Below are 16,955 nucleotides of genomic sequence, written 5' to 3'. Positions count from 1 at the left end.
TACTTCAAAGTCTTGAAATTAAAGTTATCATCAGGTTCAGTAATTTCCAAGATTATTTAGCCATTCTGAGTAATCACAGTATCACAGAACCAAACAGAAAAGATTTGAACAACTAAGAAGTAATGGTCTGAGGTTATATCCTAAAGGAGACTTAATTCCTTTCTTTAAATGAAGCTGCTAACCAATAGAACAGTTACATAGTTGAGTGATTTATTTAGGTGGCATTTATTTGTAACTTTTATTTATTATTTATTACTTTTGAGTAATAATTAAAACATTAAAAAACATAATTATTAGCCTATCTGGTGGCAAGTGTTAGGTAAGAATGAAAATACAGAAAATAAAAGCCTAGTCCCAAGTTCCATTGTTTAAGTATATATACTGCAAGTGTGGGCTCTTCTATCACACTCAGAAATAAATTTTCCAAGGAGACACATGTGCTGACAAAGCAAGAAACTTTATGGGGAAGGGGCACCCAGGTGAAGAGCAACAGGTAAGGGAATCCAGGAGAACTATTCTGCCATGTGGACTGCAGTCTTGGGTTTTATGATGATGGGGTTAGTTTCCAGGCTATAGCTGGCCAATCATTCTGACTCGGGTCTTTCTGGTGGCATGTACATCACTCAGCCAAGATGGATTCTACCAAGAAGGATTCTGTGAGGTTGGTAGGATATGTGGACTGGCATTTCCACTCACCTTTTGCTCTTTCCTGAATTCTTCCAGTTGGTGGTAGCTTTTTAGTTCTGCATTCCTTACCAGGATCTCTTGTTGTAAGATAACCCATACAAGTAGGTCACTATCTTGCCTGGCCAGGGTGGGCCGTTTAGGTCAGTGGTTCCCCTAATCTCTCTCTCTCTCTCTGTCTCTCTCTCGCTCTCAAATATATATATATATATATATATATATATATATTTGACATAATTTTTCATGAAGCACAATCACTAAAATCTAGGCTTTTCTAGAAAATATACAGTATATGATATCCATAAGCTTTATGGATACCTTTTAACTGAGAAGCTTAATAGAGTGTTAGTAAGTAATGATGACTATCAGTTCAGTTCAGTTCAGTCGCTCAGTCCTGTCCGACTCTTTGCAACCCCACAAATTGCAGCATGCCAGGCCTCCCTGTCCATCACCAACTCCGAGTTTACCCAAACTCATGTCCATCGAGTCGGTGATGCCATCCAGCCATCTCATCCTCTGTCATCCCCTTCTTCTCCTGCCCTCAATCCCCCCCAGCATCAGAGTCTTTTCCAATGAGTCAACTCTTCCCATGAGGTGGCCAAAGTACTGGAGTTTCAGCTTTAGCATCAGTCCTTCCAAAGAACACCCAGGGCTGATCTCCTTTAGAATGGACTGGTTGGATCTCCTTGCAGTCCAAGGGACTCTCAAGAGTCTTCTCCAACACCACAGTTCAAAAGCATCAATTCTTCGCTGCTCAGCTTTCTTCACAGTCCAACTCTCACATCCATACATGACCACAGGAAAAACCATAGCCTTGACTAGACGAACCTTTGTTGGCAAAGTAATGTCTCTGCTTTTGAATATGCTATCTAGGTTGGCCATAACTTCCCTTCCAAGGAGTAAGCGTCTTTTAATTTCATGGCTGCAATCACTATTGTCACCCTGTTTATTTAACTTACATGCAGAGTACATCATGGGAAAAGCTGGGCTGGAAGAAGCACAAGTTGGAATCAAAATGGCCCGGAGAAATATCAATAACCTCAGATATGCAGATGACACCACCCTTATGGCAGAAAGTGAAGAGGAACTCAAAAGCCTCTTGATGAAAGTGAAAGGGGAGAGTGAAAAAGTTGGCTTAAAGCTCAACATTCAGAAAACTAAGATCAGGGCATCTGGTCCCATCACTTCATGGGAAATAGATGGGGAAACAGTGGAAACAGTGTCAGACTTTATTTTTTGGGGCTCCAAAATCACTGCAGATGGTGATTGCAGCCATGAAATTAAAAGACACTTACTCCTTGGAAGGAAAGTTATGATCAACCTAGATGTATATGTATATATGTATAAATATATATGTATATATATTTTTATATATATATATATAAAATAGAACATGAACCAAAACTTCAGAATTCAGAGACACACACATTTAACTGACTTTAATACAAACATGAGTATATTAAGAATATCTTACATTTGAGACCATGTTTTAGTCATCATATATTGTTTTACTTCTTGAATTTGTATTAAAAAGTAAGATATGAAGATATCTAATATATTGGACAGGTGATCAAAGAGGTAGACTGAATCAGTCAGCTCACTTAGAAAGTTGGTCACAAGTATAGAACATTTTAAACTCTGTTATCTGGTCTTTTCTATAGACATAAGTCAAATATTATATTTGGAGTCTGGTTCAACTGTTAGCATATATGATGAAAACCAAGTACAAAGGAAATTATCTTTGAAATTTCTCTAAATTATCCATAAAGTACTGGACAGTGTACATGATTTGTGTGCACAACTTATAGATCTATCTGTCAGTTTATTAGAACTTTACACTGAAGAAACATATTGCAGCAGATGAGAAAGCAGGATGAATTAGGAGACTGGCTAGCTGATAGGACTGGCAAAAAGTAGACAAAAACAGAAAAAAACAAATAAAGGATAGTATGATACTTCAGTGAAGTATTGTACTGAAGCTATGATAGACTCTAGGGTGGAAATTAGAAAATTGCATAAAAGACTTTATTAGGGGAGGCTGTGCTGTAAGTCCCTAGCACTTAGAGTGGACTACCTGCTTAGTAAAACATCTTCAATGAGATCCCTGAAAGAATTTGCATCTTCTGCAGTATCAGGGACAGAGGCAAGCAATGCTTTTCTTAGGCAAAGAAGTCTAAGTGGCCAGAGACAGTTTGACTGATGACTAATGTGCAAATCTAAAAGACACAACTACACCCAGCTTGACCTGAACTTTCAGATTTTGTTTGGCTAAAGCATATGTTAGTGTTTCCTTTGGACCAAGAGTGGACTATCAGCAATAGAAGATTAGAAAGGAACTGTATTAGATGGCTAACAAACACATGAAAAGATGCTCAACACCACTCATGATCAGAGAAAAGCAAATCAAAACCATAATGAGGTACCATCTCACACCAGTAAGAATGGCTGCTATCAAAAAGTCTACAAACAATAAATGCTGGAGAGGGTGTAGAGAAAAATAAACCCTCTTACACTGTTGGTGGGAATGCAAACAAGTACAGCCACTATGGAAAACAGTGTGGAGATTCCTTAAAAAACTGGAAATAGAACTACCATATGACCCAGCAATCCCACTGCTGGGAATACACACCAAGGAAGCCAGAATTGAAAGAGACACGTGTACCCCAGTGTTCATCGCAACACTGTTTACAATAGCCAGGACATGGAAGCAACCTAGATGTCCATCAGCAGATCAATAGATAAGAAAGCAGTACATATACACAACGGAATATTACTCAGCTATTAAAAAGAATGAATTTAAATCAATTCTAATGAGGTGGATGAAACTGGAGCCTATTATACAGAGCAAAGTAAGTCAGAAAGAAAAACACCAGTACAGTATATAAACACATATATATGAAATTTACAAAGATGGTAATGATGACCCTATATGTGAGATAGCAAAAGAGACACAGATGTAAAGAACAGACTTTTGGGCTCTGTGGGAGAAGGTGAAGGTGGAATGATTTGAGAGAATAGCATTGAAACATGTATATTACCATATATCAAAGAAATCACCAGTCAAGTTCAATGCATGAGACAGGGTGCTCAGGGCTGGTGCTCTTGGATGACCCTGAGGAATGGGGTGGGGAGGGAGGTGGGAGGGGATTCAGGATGGGGAACACATGTACACCCATGGCTGATTCATGTGAATGTATGGCAAAACCACCACAATATTGTAAAGTAATTAGCCTCCAATTAAATAAATTAAAAAATAAAGAAAACAAAAAAAAATTAAAAAGTAATAATTTGGCCATCTGATGCAAAGAGCCAACTCATTGGAAAAGACCCTGATGCTGGGAAAGATTGAGGGTTAGAGGAGAAGCGGGCAACAAAGGAAAAAGAAAAGAAAGGAAGTGTATTGTATTCTAACCCATGGATGTGCCCATTCTCTAGCAGATATCAGATCCTTAGGTTCCTAGTGACTTTGGAATAAATAGGTGAGAAAGTGGAATTATGGATAATAGATTCCTAGCAACAAAAAAAGAAGATGCTAGACAACTCATGAGCTAGGTCCATGGCATGTTTTTCAGACCACAAATTTCATCAAATGGTGCTAGAAAATCCATGTAAAAAAAAGTTCTGTGATATAATAAATTTGTTCAAAAAAAGTAGTTTCTAAATCTTTCTCTTGATGTTTACAATGAATGTTAGCATATTTGAGATACCAAAAAGTTATGAAATAAACAAAATTTAACTTTGTTTAACCCATCATTTACAAATTATTTCTTTGAATGCAGGCTTTTCTGTATACTGTGAAATGAAATTTATATTTGGAAGAACACCAAATGTCTGAATGTTAAAGCTTGATGAATTGAATTCTAAACCATCAGTAAGACAAACAGGAAAAAGTTTCCTGCTAGCAGTGTTTTGCATCAGATTTTGAAGAACTGAAAATGAAAAAGGATTCCAGAAACAGAAATGCTGACATGCCAATTCAATACATTTTGGGGATTTTTTTCCTCCAAGAAATGTAAAGACAAATTAGGAAAAATGATGTAAAAATAAGAGACTAAGAGGGAGAGAGAGAATAATGGATGGAAAAGAATCTATAAAAGATGAAACTTTCACTTACTTTTTATTTTATTACTGTATACATTCCTGTCATATATAGTAATGTAGTTCATTGATAAGTAACACAACCAAAGTTGGTATTGTATTCTTTATAGTACCTACAATGGAAAAAATTCACTGAAATTTTATAAACCACACTTTCCCCCCAGTCATATGAAGACTTCATATGTTTAGAGATGAAAAAGTGGTCTTATTGACATAGGCAAGAGTTTCCTAAATCTCAGCAGTATTAACATTTTGAGGCAGATGATTCTGTTTGGGGGTCTATCTTGTGCAATTTGGAGATATTTAGGAGCATTCCTGGCTTCTACCCACTAGATTTCACTTGTCTACACTGTGGAGGACAAAATTGCCTCTGAGAACCAGTGGCCTAAATTATCATTTTTTAAAAAATGGAGTTAACAGTATAATATTAGAATCTTTTCTTCAATTCTCCATCACTAGAGTGAATCTGTTAGCTTATAAAAAAAATCTTACTGCTATGAAGAAGTACAGGAATCTAATGGGATGTTGTACCAAAAAAAAAAAATCTTTATAGCCTTTGCTTTCCAGGATGCTGAAACCCTGAAGTGTGTGTGCATACAAAGTGATTGTTTGGCTTGAAAAACTGTATTTATCAAAGGTTTCATTTACTATCATCTAGAAATCAGCAGAGACTACACTGGTTGTGGTGTGGTCTAGCCACTCAGAAGCCCTATATGGAACTACTAATACCAAGAATATTTTACCAGTTATTGGTGGGAGTACTGATCTTTGTTTAAGAGCATATCTCTTCGAGAATCTGAAAGGAAACTAAGCGGCAATTGAGGGCTCAATCCAAGGGGCCAGATCACTGCCTACTGTTTCCTCTTGGAGTGATTCCAAGTAATATTTGCACATTTTAAGGATTTTGGATTTGACTTACTTAAATAATTAAAGGCTAGAGCCAACACTGAAAAAAATTTTTCCCAAAATGAACAATGCAAACCTGCCATCTATTTAAGAAAGTATGTTTGTAGTTATGGCACACTCTTCCATTCTTACATAATAGGCTTATTCTTTGAATTGTGCCTAAAGATTTAATACCACAGTTTCATGTGGACAATATCCAATGCCAGAGATTCCTTGTTCTTTCTGAACATACCTAAGGAAATCAATGTTTCTGAGATAAGATAAGATTTTCTTACTTGCTTTTCTTCATTTACTTCATTACTTCCAGGAGTAAATTAATTGCAGCTATTAATTTATTTATGAAATTCTAACGTTAATAAGATCTGCAGAGCTTTATTATCTGAGATTCCTGTTCTTCTTATATGTTCACATGCATGTACTCAAAAGCCTTCGTTTGAAAATGTTCATAAAAGAAGTATCAAACCCATCTTTACATCAAGAATGAAATATGTAAAGCCAGCTTGGTCCCTTCTCTTCTGTTTCTTTTATACACTGATATAAACATTATTATTGGGATATCTACATATGCCTCTAAAATCCTGTGCAACTGTTTAAATGTTGAAACTAATGAAATAATCATTCTGTTTAAAAAAAAAAAAAACTAAAACAACCTTTAGACCAAACGTGATGCATTATATTGACATAATAAATGTGGACATTAATTAAAGAGCAGCAGAATCCAGCAGAGAAGTTTGCCCTCCATCTGCTTGACTTGAGGTAATAACAATGTTCTGTTAACCCAAACTGACAGATTTTCTAGGGTTTGACTTCATCTCTAAAGTTGCTGCTCCTGGTATGAATCACCATATGTGTGACATCATCCATAGCATGCCATGTGGAGTAAAATTAATTGCTTATTTATTTATTGCTGTTGCTTTCCTGTTTTCATTCTAGCTTTATCCTGAATTCTGTATTGTATGCAACCTTTTGCACTTGCGCTCGGTTACTGCCTCCTTGCTTTCCAGTACAAAGTGCTTGGGCCCAACATAAAGCCCTAGGTTCCAATCACTCATATGTGCCAAAAGGAAATCACATAAAGCTACATCATAGCCACACTGTCTGAGAACGAACTTAACTAGCAAAAGTGAAATACAGCATATTAATTATTAGGGTTATTATCCAAGCCAGATTTGAAAGAAAATGTATGTTAAACCCATCACGCACTCAGTACAAAAAGAGAAAAGAACTTACAGAATTTCCTAAATAATAAATTAGTGGCATGGGGGATCTTGTCCCAGAACTGAAACTTAAATCTTTGAATCTGTTCATCTCCAGTATATATTAGTTAACCAAGGGACTGTTTTCCTCTTCCATCTCATTACAGATCAAACATCAAACGCTTTCCACTAGAAGCAGACACCCAGGAGGTATTTGGCTTTGTCACAATACAGCCTTCACAACCTCCCTGATAGGAGCGTGAACTCTCTTGGTAGTCTTAAAGAACAACAGTGCACTTATTTGTTGTGCTTCTTCCTCTCCTCCCCTGGAATCGTTGCTTCACTATAATAAGTAACATTCCTTCCAATTATCCAAGCTCCTCAAGTCCACAGAGCTGACCCCCATGACTTTAGAACAGACTCACTGTTTAGAGTCATTAATCCGAGATTATAAACATGGAGGGAGATTCATGAGAAAGGGATGAACTCATGGTTCCTGAAGAAAGACAATGGCATGCAGTGTTTTCTCAGAGGTTCCGTGCGTGTGTGTGTGTGTGTGTGTATGTGTTTGTGTGTTTTGATTTTGAATCCTTCCTCTTTCCTGAGAGGATATTTCCTCTCATCTTCTGAACTGCTATTATCCTCTGCTTGTTCTGAACTGGAGTGGTCAGTGACACCTATTGCAACTGGTGTGTTGGAATGGTTTAGTTTTTCCTTGTGTCTTTACCTGGACAGCAGATTCCAGAAGGCAACACCCTACCTTGATGGAGCAGTGTAAAAAATCAGGCAGATCAGATTTGAAAGCTTTTATCCACTAGGCAATGCCAAAATTTAATTGTAAAGTGCTTATCTTTCCTGTAAACCTATTGTTTTTTTTTAATTAAATATGTTGATAAACATCATTGATGACTCCATATAAGTCAGGACCACTGAGACATGTTTATATGAATTTAAGGCATTACATTATTTCTATAGATCATCCTGAAGGTTTTGATGTTCTCTGATCTTTCTTCTTGACTTATACAAACTTTTTGTTTTTGTTTTAATCTTAGGGGAAAAGAAGGAACTACATAAAATAGACACCTATATTCTATAATGTTCTATTTATAAGTTAATGTTGTAATTAGGAATCTTGAACTCATTTTTGTGAACTTGATATGTATCCAAGTCTTTCATCTTCACTAGAAATCTGATTAAATCTTCTGAGATCTTTTTGGAAGTTGAAGAGAAATAGCATCCTGAATCTGCATGATTTTGATACTGCATTACATAGGAAATTAAAACATTCTTTTTGTTGCTGGAATTGGCTTTAGAACAAACAGCATGTGTCCCCCTTGGTCTGGAGCTCTGATGTCAATGTGAGCTAAAATATTCTCCAATCCATTTCCAACCTCAGCTGCTTTTGCTGCTTCCTTATAAAGATTATACATACACTTTGCAAATGAAGAAAGGAATTAGTGATGCTCTCTCATTTCCTGTCTCCCCACAGATGGTGATAAATTCAAATTCAGACCCCATTAAACCTGAGTAGAGAAACCCAGCAGGTGGCTGTACTAATGGAAAATCCTGGCTTTGGAATAATGGGAATTACAACCGACAGCTCTTCTACACCACAAAAAAGATGATGTATCCTTATTGACAGTGTCACATTTGAGTCCAGAAGGCTGATCTGATAGTTCATTCCTGGCACAACGGAAGCTAAAAGCCCCCTGGGTGTTTTCTTGGCCACACCACTGTAATTTTTGTCATATGAACTTTCTATTACAATTCATTTTACAAATCTCATATAAGTTGAAGAGAGCATGAGGAATGGAACGAGAGGAAGGAAAGAGCAGACCTTTATTTTGCCTACAGGCATACTTTTATTCTTTTTTCTTGGTTTAAAGGACAAATAAAGGTTGACACACAACAGTGTTTCCAGCCAATTCAGTATTTTTAATGCTGACATACTTGGCCCACGCTCTTTTAGAGATCCTAGACAAGCTCATCTGAAGGAGTTTCTGTTTGAAAGAGGCATAGATTGCCCTGAAGGTGCAATGCCTGATGTTACCCTAGAATTCTTGCAGGAATCTCTCATTTCTATGTATTTTTATCTCCTTTCCTTTTAGCGCCACCTTAATTTTTAAACTATAGCATGTTATTTGCAAAAAAAAAGATTTTGTCACGTTGATCTGAAAAAGCATCCACTTGTTCAAATATTTAGAACCTCATATTTTCAATAAGCCTCCAAGTCTCTGAAAATATAACAAGGAGTTATCAAAATATTTCATTGTGTTCACCATCTGTCAGCTGTTTAAAAATATTATATTAAGATTAATAATCATACTTTGCACTTACTCAATATAGCAGGTTTCCTCTCAAGAACTGTTAGTACTTGGCAAAACTGTACTGAGTCATTGACGCTTTCCCCCCATAAACATTCTTCTGTGTAGATAAAGTAATGTGGAGAAAATAGGCAAAAGACAGGTGAAGATTGGAAATGGGCTGGAGAAGTTAGCTTTCAATTCAATGCAGAATTTTGTTTCTTCAGTCAATCTCATTCACTTTTCATTTTGCAACTTGTTGAGTGGAAGCTTTATTTTAACCAGTTAAAGAACTCGGTCATCCTGTTTTCATTGCCTACAAGTTCAAATCTTATAATTTGGCCAGCTTAGAGACCTGTGGCTCAAGGAAGCGGTCTTAGGACCTTAGAGAAGAGGAATACAAGCCTGATGAGACCATAATACAGAGGGAGTTGTACTACTAAAACTTTCTTAACAAGCATGAACTGGAAATGACATAAATACATCCCTGTCACAAATGTGTATGTGTGGGTATCATTCAATACATATATATTTATCAAATTCATATTACATAGTGATTTAATAAATTTTAATTAGTTTCTCTTTGTTATTATGTTCTTAATTAAAGAACTTCCTCAGATATCTTTTATGTGGATACCCCCAGCTGAAAAGCAAACCATGATTCCCTATCAAATTGAAAAAGGGGCAAGCCACAGCAAGAGAGCAATTCATAATGGATATTACGGCAAGAACAATTATTTACATCTGAGCTTGTTGGAAACATAAAATGCCAAGTGAGAAGAGCTATGGACTATTGTTCTCTTCAAATGATTTCATCATGTGAAAACATTAACCCCAATGCACAGATTGGTTAGCAAAATCAAGGAAGACTCAGACGATGTCACAATGTAAATGGAAGAGACTTTTGAGTCCCCTATTCATATTTTAGAGTCTACCACTGTTGCCTACAGGCATAAACTATCAGGAAAATAGACATGGAGAACTTAAATATCTTATGACATAAAAATATTATCAATTTATATTTTTAAAAATTGTAGTAATGTGTATTCACTGTTTAGCATGTGTTGGGCTCTGTTTATTTTATTATTTAAGATTGGTAATACTCTTTTTGTATCCCTATTTTACTGAAGAATAAACAGAAACTCACAATTTAGGTCATTTTACCACAGTTATTTTATTTAAAAGGGAGTATGCTCGAGTTGAATTCAGGTCTTGCTGACTCAAAAAAAAAAAAAAAAAATTGAAATCTCAATTGTGTTAGGTAGTGGATCTGAAAGTGTGATTCTTGAACATGCAACATGAGCATTACCTGAAAACTTGTTAGAAACACAATTCTTGAGCCCCAGGAATCTGTGTTTTTGAAAGTCCTCCAAGAAATTCTGATGCACACTCACATTTAAGAATCACGGTTGTGTGTTGTGAGGATATGGAAAGAATGAACCCTTGTACACTGATGACAGGGAAATAAATTGGTATGGACATTATGGAAAACAGAATAGACAGTTCCCAAAAATTAAAAATAGAACTACCATATGATCCAGCAAGCCAACTTCTGAGTACATATCAAAGGGAAATGAAATCAGTATCTCATAGAGATATCTGCACTCCCATGCTTATTGCAGCATTAACCACAATAGCTTATTTATATAATATATATTATATATCATTAATATATATTCATCATAATAGCATATATAGTATTATGATTATTGTACCAAAATCATATAATAAATATATACTATATTATAAACATTATTCAGCCATGAGATAAAATGAAATTCTGCCATTTACAGCAACTTGAATATTATGCTAGGTGAAATAAGACAACAACAAAAAAGGCAATACTGTATAGTCTCATTTATATGTAGAACATAAAAAATGAGTTGAATTCATAGAAACAGAGAGTAGATTGAGGTGGATGATTGAGGAAGTGAGGAAAATGATGATCAATAGGTACAAAGCTTCAGTTATAAGATGAATAAGTTCTGAAGATCCAATGTACTTCTTGATGACAATAATTAATAATACTGTTTGGACTTTAAATTTGCTGAGAATAAATCCCAAACATTCTCATCTCACACATACACAAAAGGTACCTATGTGAGGTGACAGATGTGATTGTGGTCATCATTTCACAAAGCATATCTACTTCAGATTATTAGGTTGTACTCTTTAGATATATACAATTTTATTTATCAAGTATACCTCAATAAAGGTGGAGGAGAAAAGTTTAAAGAAAAATATAAAAGGATCACAATTGTGAACTACTGCTATACTTGTATTTGAAGAAAGAAAAAGTGACATTTGTAGAGAGAACAATTTGCATCTACTTTCTACCAAAAGGTAAAATTAGCAAAGTGATAAATCCTTCAAAAAATAATCAATGCATAAGTTCAATGAAAATTCCCCAGTATATGGTCAATCAAGAAAGGGAAATAGCACCAACATAAGACTAAGAAATAATGCACAATTCATCTCTAGCTGGAATAAATATCAGTGAAGATGAATGAGACGAGAGTCACTGAAATATTCAAAGTTAAGGAAATTGTTGATTCACACTTGTATATCAATATAAGTGAATTTAAAGTGAGTGAACATCAGTTTGCATAATAATGATAAAATACTTTAACTGGGCAAAAATGAAATGTACTTGGGATTTCATTTTTACATCATCATTACCCTTTTTAAGGAAAACTTCAGCTCAGAATCAAACCAAGGGACCACAACCATGTTTTATATCTTGTGATCCTTCAACCATATTGGATACTACAACTGCACATCTGATAGCAGAGAATTGCTATAACTGTGATGTGGTCTAAGATGATTTCTCTCTCATTCTGGAATTCTGTTGTGAAGAAATCTGTCTAGTCTGTGTCATGGAAGCAGATAGAAAGGATGAACAGGTAAAAAGTGACATGGGTAGAGTTAGAACAAGAGAACTGGAAAAAAAAAAGAAAATGATGGGTTGGAAGCAAAAACTGAGCCAGCAAAATCAACTAACCAAATAAAAGAGGAGAAATGAGTAAACATGTAAATGGAAGCAGAGGAGCCAGAGAGAGAACTGCTATGGAGTTCATGACAGAAAAGTCAAACTGCCAATCCTCTAGCTCTAGACTAGTTCAGGTCCCAACTGTAAATATTCTTTCACTTAAGCTTGAAAGTGTCTCTTTATTTCTTGCAACATAAATATCAAATCCAGAATCAAAAGACTTTGGATCTGGGGGTACCATTATCCAGACTGAAAATCTATAATTTGTGAGAACAATTTGTTCAGTACTTTTAGAGAAGAGTAACCGCAAATTTTTTTACCTTGTTTCTTTTTGTTTTGAAGCATTAATTTGTTTCTTTTTGTCCTGGGATTAAAGGATAAAATATCTTCTTCAGATGGAGGTTGGGAAGGGGTCTGTACTAATCAAGGCACTTGGTCAAATCTGATCAATCCTTTCCCTCTACTCTATTGGCCCTCATTGTATCTGCTAACTCGAGACCAGGGCCTCACTAAGGCTCGAACCAGCGGACTGATTCCCAGATCTTTGCAGTCCCCTGAAATTTTTGATCTGAGGCTTGCTAAACTCATTTCATTCTTCGGTGTGTTCTTAGCTACTTGCTATAATGTAGAAATTTATCAAAATATTTAATTTTTTACTCTTATCCGATTATACCCCCAGCTCTCTTCACTGTTATATTTGTACTTATTTATAAACTTTTATACCTTTATTTCCAGGATGCCTCTGGAAAGCCAGGCAGAAAACACAGGGTTATCTGGGAAAATTGTGGATTATTACTAATAGAGAAGAGATAGCCATACTCTTCTGAATAAAAAGTGGGCTTCAAGTCAGAAGAGGTAAGACCTATGAATAAACTGATTTTGCAAATTACTGTTTATACTTGAACACTTAAAATGATAATAGTGCTTGTTATAAATCTCAACTTGAGAAGAGAAAGAAAATATTTATTTACCTATATTCTCAATTCAAATCTCTCTCTTTTTAGTTCTTGAACTTTAACCAATTATATATGTGAGAAAACTTACCATAATTCCAAAAAGCCAATAGGAAGATAAAGTAGTTTAAAGTATAGCTACTCAAACTATATATCAAAACAGATTAGTGAGTTTTTAAGTCATTTAAATGATGGCCATCAGCATTATAATAAAATGAAATACACTGGAATGGAGTAGAAAATAAAATATCAATATATATAAGTAGTGATTCTAGACATACTGAATGTCAACTGATAACAAAACTTGATCATTTCATTGTATCTTTCCATTATATTTTTCTGCCTTTATTAAGTCATATTTTATCAAAAAAGGGAGCAAAATTGAAAATATCTAAATTAAAATTTGAAATTATTAGGATGATAATCTTCATGACACTATATTGTGTGTTGTCAGGAAAAGGTAACATAAATCTATATAGATTTTATGTGAGGATCTTAGAAGTAGGCTGGCTTCAAATCACATAAGTTAGCTTAGGAAATCTTTATGATATCTTAAGGATTCTAAGAGCTGTCCTGAAAAATAATGCATATATATATATATTTATGTATACATGCTGCTGCTGCTGCTGCTAAGTCGCTTCAGTCGTGTCCGACTCTGTGTGACCCCATAGACGGCAGCCCACCAGGCTCCCCCGTCCCTGGGATTCTCCAGGCAAGAGTACTGGAGTGGGTTGCCATTTCCTTCTCCAATGCATGAAAGTGAAAAGTGAAAGTGAAGTCGTTCAGTTGTGTCCGACTCTTAGCGACCCCGTGGACTACAGCCTACCAGGTTCCTCTGTCCATGGGATTTTCCAGGCAAGAGTACTGGAATGGGTTGCCATTGCTGTCTCTGTTATATATACATATATATATATATATATATATGTAAATTTATCAAGCAAATATAGTTTTGACTTTGGATGTACTTTTATTTTCCAGGAAGATTGTATAAATATATGTTTCTAAAACTACAATAAGCCTTTGAGAGAGGATAGAACTATTTGTTACCTCTAGCCATAAAAACCTTGATCTTAATTATGGACAAAAGTAATCTGTAGTAGCTTACCATTAAAGAAAAAACTTTTTTTTTTAATCGAGTGAAATAATCTTAGCCTAGACAATCTTGATTAAAGAATATGAAAAGAAATAATATGCATGGATATATTCCTATTTTAATTTCTAAAATTCATTAGAATATTTTAAGTGTATTTTACTTTTATGTAAGTCAAAGTATGCTTCTATTTTTTTTCATGAAGTCTTCTGTGCCTTTAATGGATATAACCATACATTTTTCACCAAAAAATTTTTGTTAATATATTTTCCTGAAATTCACGGAAAACAATCAAAATATTTGAGCCTGAGACTGGCAACATTATATCTGTATCTTATAAAGTCAATTTTGTAGTAGTGTGTAAAATGCAGTAGATGAAAGGAGGAAAGAGGAAGATAGACTAGTTAAGAAGTTGCATTAGTTCAGGAGAGAGATGATGATGATGATATGAACTAGGTCAGTAGCAGTTGTGATCTGAAAAAAAAATGAATTCTAGAGTTTTTCTCTTTTTTTTTTTAAGACTTGGAAGAATAAGTACGGGAATCCCTAATTATCAGCCCTAATTGGAGTAAGAATAACGAAGGAAGAAGTTGCTAGGAATCTCTGACATGAAATTAGGGAACATCTCATCAGTCAGAGTTCTCCAGAGAAGCAAATACAATAGAAAGGCTGGATAGATAGATCAACAGATCAGTTCTAAGAAATTGACTCACAGGATTGTGGAACCTGGCAAGTATACAAATTTCAGTGTAGGCCAGCAGGTTGGAGATTCAAAAATAGTCTGGAGACAAAGTTTCTTCTCCCTCAAGAGACCTCTGTTTTCTCTTTAAGGCTTTTATGTGATTAAATAAAATCCAGTCATAAAGTCCACTAATCTCAGATATCACTAGTGGTCAAGAATTTTCCTGCCAATGCAGGAGAAGCAAGAGACAGAGGTTCGATCCCTGGGTCAGGAAAATTCCCTGGAGTAGGAAATAGCAACCCGCTCCAGTACTCTTACCTGGAAAATCCCAAGGATAGAGGAGCCTGACCGGCTACGGTCCATGTGGGTCAGAGAGTCAGATATGATCAAGCACACACATAACAGCAACCATATTAGAGGATAATCCGCTTTACTCAAAGTCTACTCATTTAAATATTAATCTCATCGAAAAATACCTTCACAGAGATATTAAATTTGATATTTCACCAGATATCTAGGTACTGTGGCCTAGTCAAGTTGACACATAAAATTAACTATCACAAGTTAGAAATAATAATGCATATTATCAGGCAAGTAGGTCTATGGAATAACTGTGATTATCAGTAGAAAAAAGAAAAGAATGGAGGCTCCCTACTGGAGATTCAGTCTATAATTGAGAGAAGAGTGTCAAGCACAGACTGTTATCCTCTATCTCCATACTTCCTGAGCTTCTACTCCCATTGCCAATATTTTCTAGGCTTGTTTAAGTCCTCAGTAAACTCTCAGATAGACAGGAAGCATTGTAATTATTTTTTCCATACTCTCCATTCCTTCCTCTTTTAATAGGATTTAGAATCAAGTCATCTTTGGGGACAATGACTAGCATATAATTAGAATTATAAGAGACTTATATTTCTAAATCATAGTGACATTCTGACGGGAAGGCCTATATTGAGATGTTGAATTGAAACCAATATTCTCTTTAGGCTCAACACATACTGCTAAGTCACTTCAGTTGTGTCCGACTCTGTGCTGTCCCATAGATGGCAGCCCACCAGGCTCCCCCGTCCCTGGGATTCTCCAGGCAAGAACACTGGAGTGGGTTGCCATTTCCTTCTCCAATAGGCTCAACACATACAATTAGTTAATTACTGTGTCCCTTAGGGAATGTAAGTCTAAAGTCAGAAGTTCTTAATTTGGAGACTTCCTGCTCTTGATGAATACAGAGACAAAATCACTCAGACACACCAAAAGGAACATGGGTATATCAAATATTGTTGGGAAATATATAGATATCAAATGCTAAAAGGAATTTAGTATATCTCCATATAAAATAAGTTATATAAAAGAAACCAACAATTTATTCATTTTCAAGAGATGAAAAATAAAAACAAAACTTCACGTTCGACAACAGCAACAACAAATCCTTTTTTTCTTCATAACAATTCCAAGAAAAATTCTGAATGTTATAGAAAACCATAATAATTCACAGGTGCTCTAGAACCAGAAACCTGTTTCCTACCAATACTTGGTACTAACTCTGCCTTTGTTCAAGTTACGCAGCTTATTTGTAATTCAATTTCCTTGACTGCAAAATGAGAATAAAATATTACTTAGAAAAGAGAAAAGTAACTTCTTCCAGTTGGTAGCTAGCTTGTTGCCAGGCCTACATTCAGCTAGGCTGTGGTATTCTTCTTTTGAACCAAACAATGTCAGACATCACCACCATTAGATGGTCATTCTGTGACTAACGTCTCTCATAATCATGTTCAAGCAGAAACAATATGATCACTGAGTAAATTACAAAAATTATCAAATCTCCCTCTCAGAGATGATGTGAGAAATGCCTGCGTCTTTATCCATTACCCCTTAACCCCAACTTCATTTCTAACATGTTTATTCATACAAATTAATACATCCAATATAGAATTCTCCCTCCATCTTGATAACACTCAATTACCCATCCAAGGCCAAACTCTCTAAGTCCCTTCTAATACCTTCTTATTGGGATGAACCATGGTTTTTAATGTTATACAGTTTTATTCAATTTTTTT

This window comes from Bos indicus x Bos taurus, chromosome 8 (genome assembly GCF_003369695.1).
Source record: "Bos indicus x Bos taurus breed Angus x Brahman F1 hybrid chromosome 8, Bos_hybrid_MaternalHap_v2.0, whole genome shotgun sequence".
Classification (NCBI taxonomy): domain Eukaryota; kingdom Metazoa; phylum Chordata; class Mammalia; order Artiodactyla; family Bovidae; genus Bos; species Bos indicus x Bos taurus.
The sequence above is the reverse complement of the archived record's forward strand: the minus strand, read 5'-3'. Positions refer to the sequence as shown.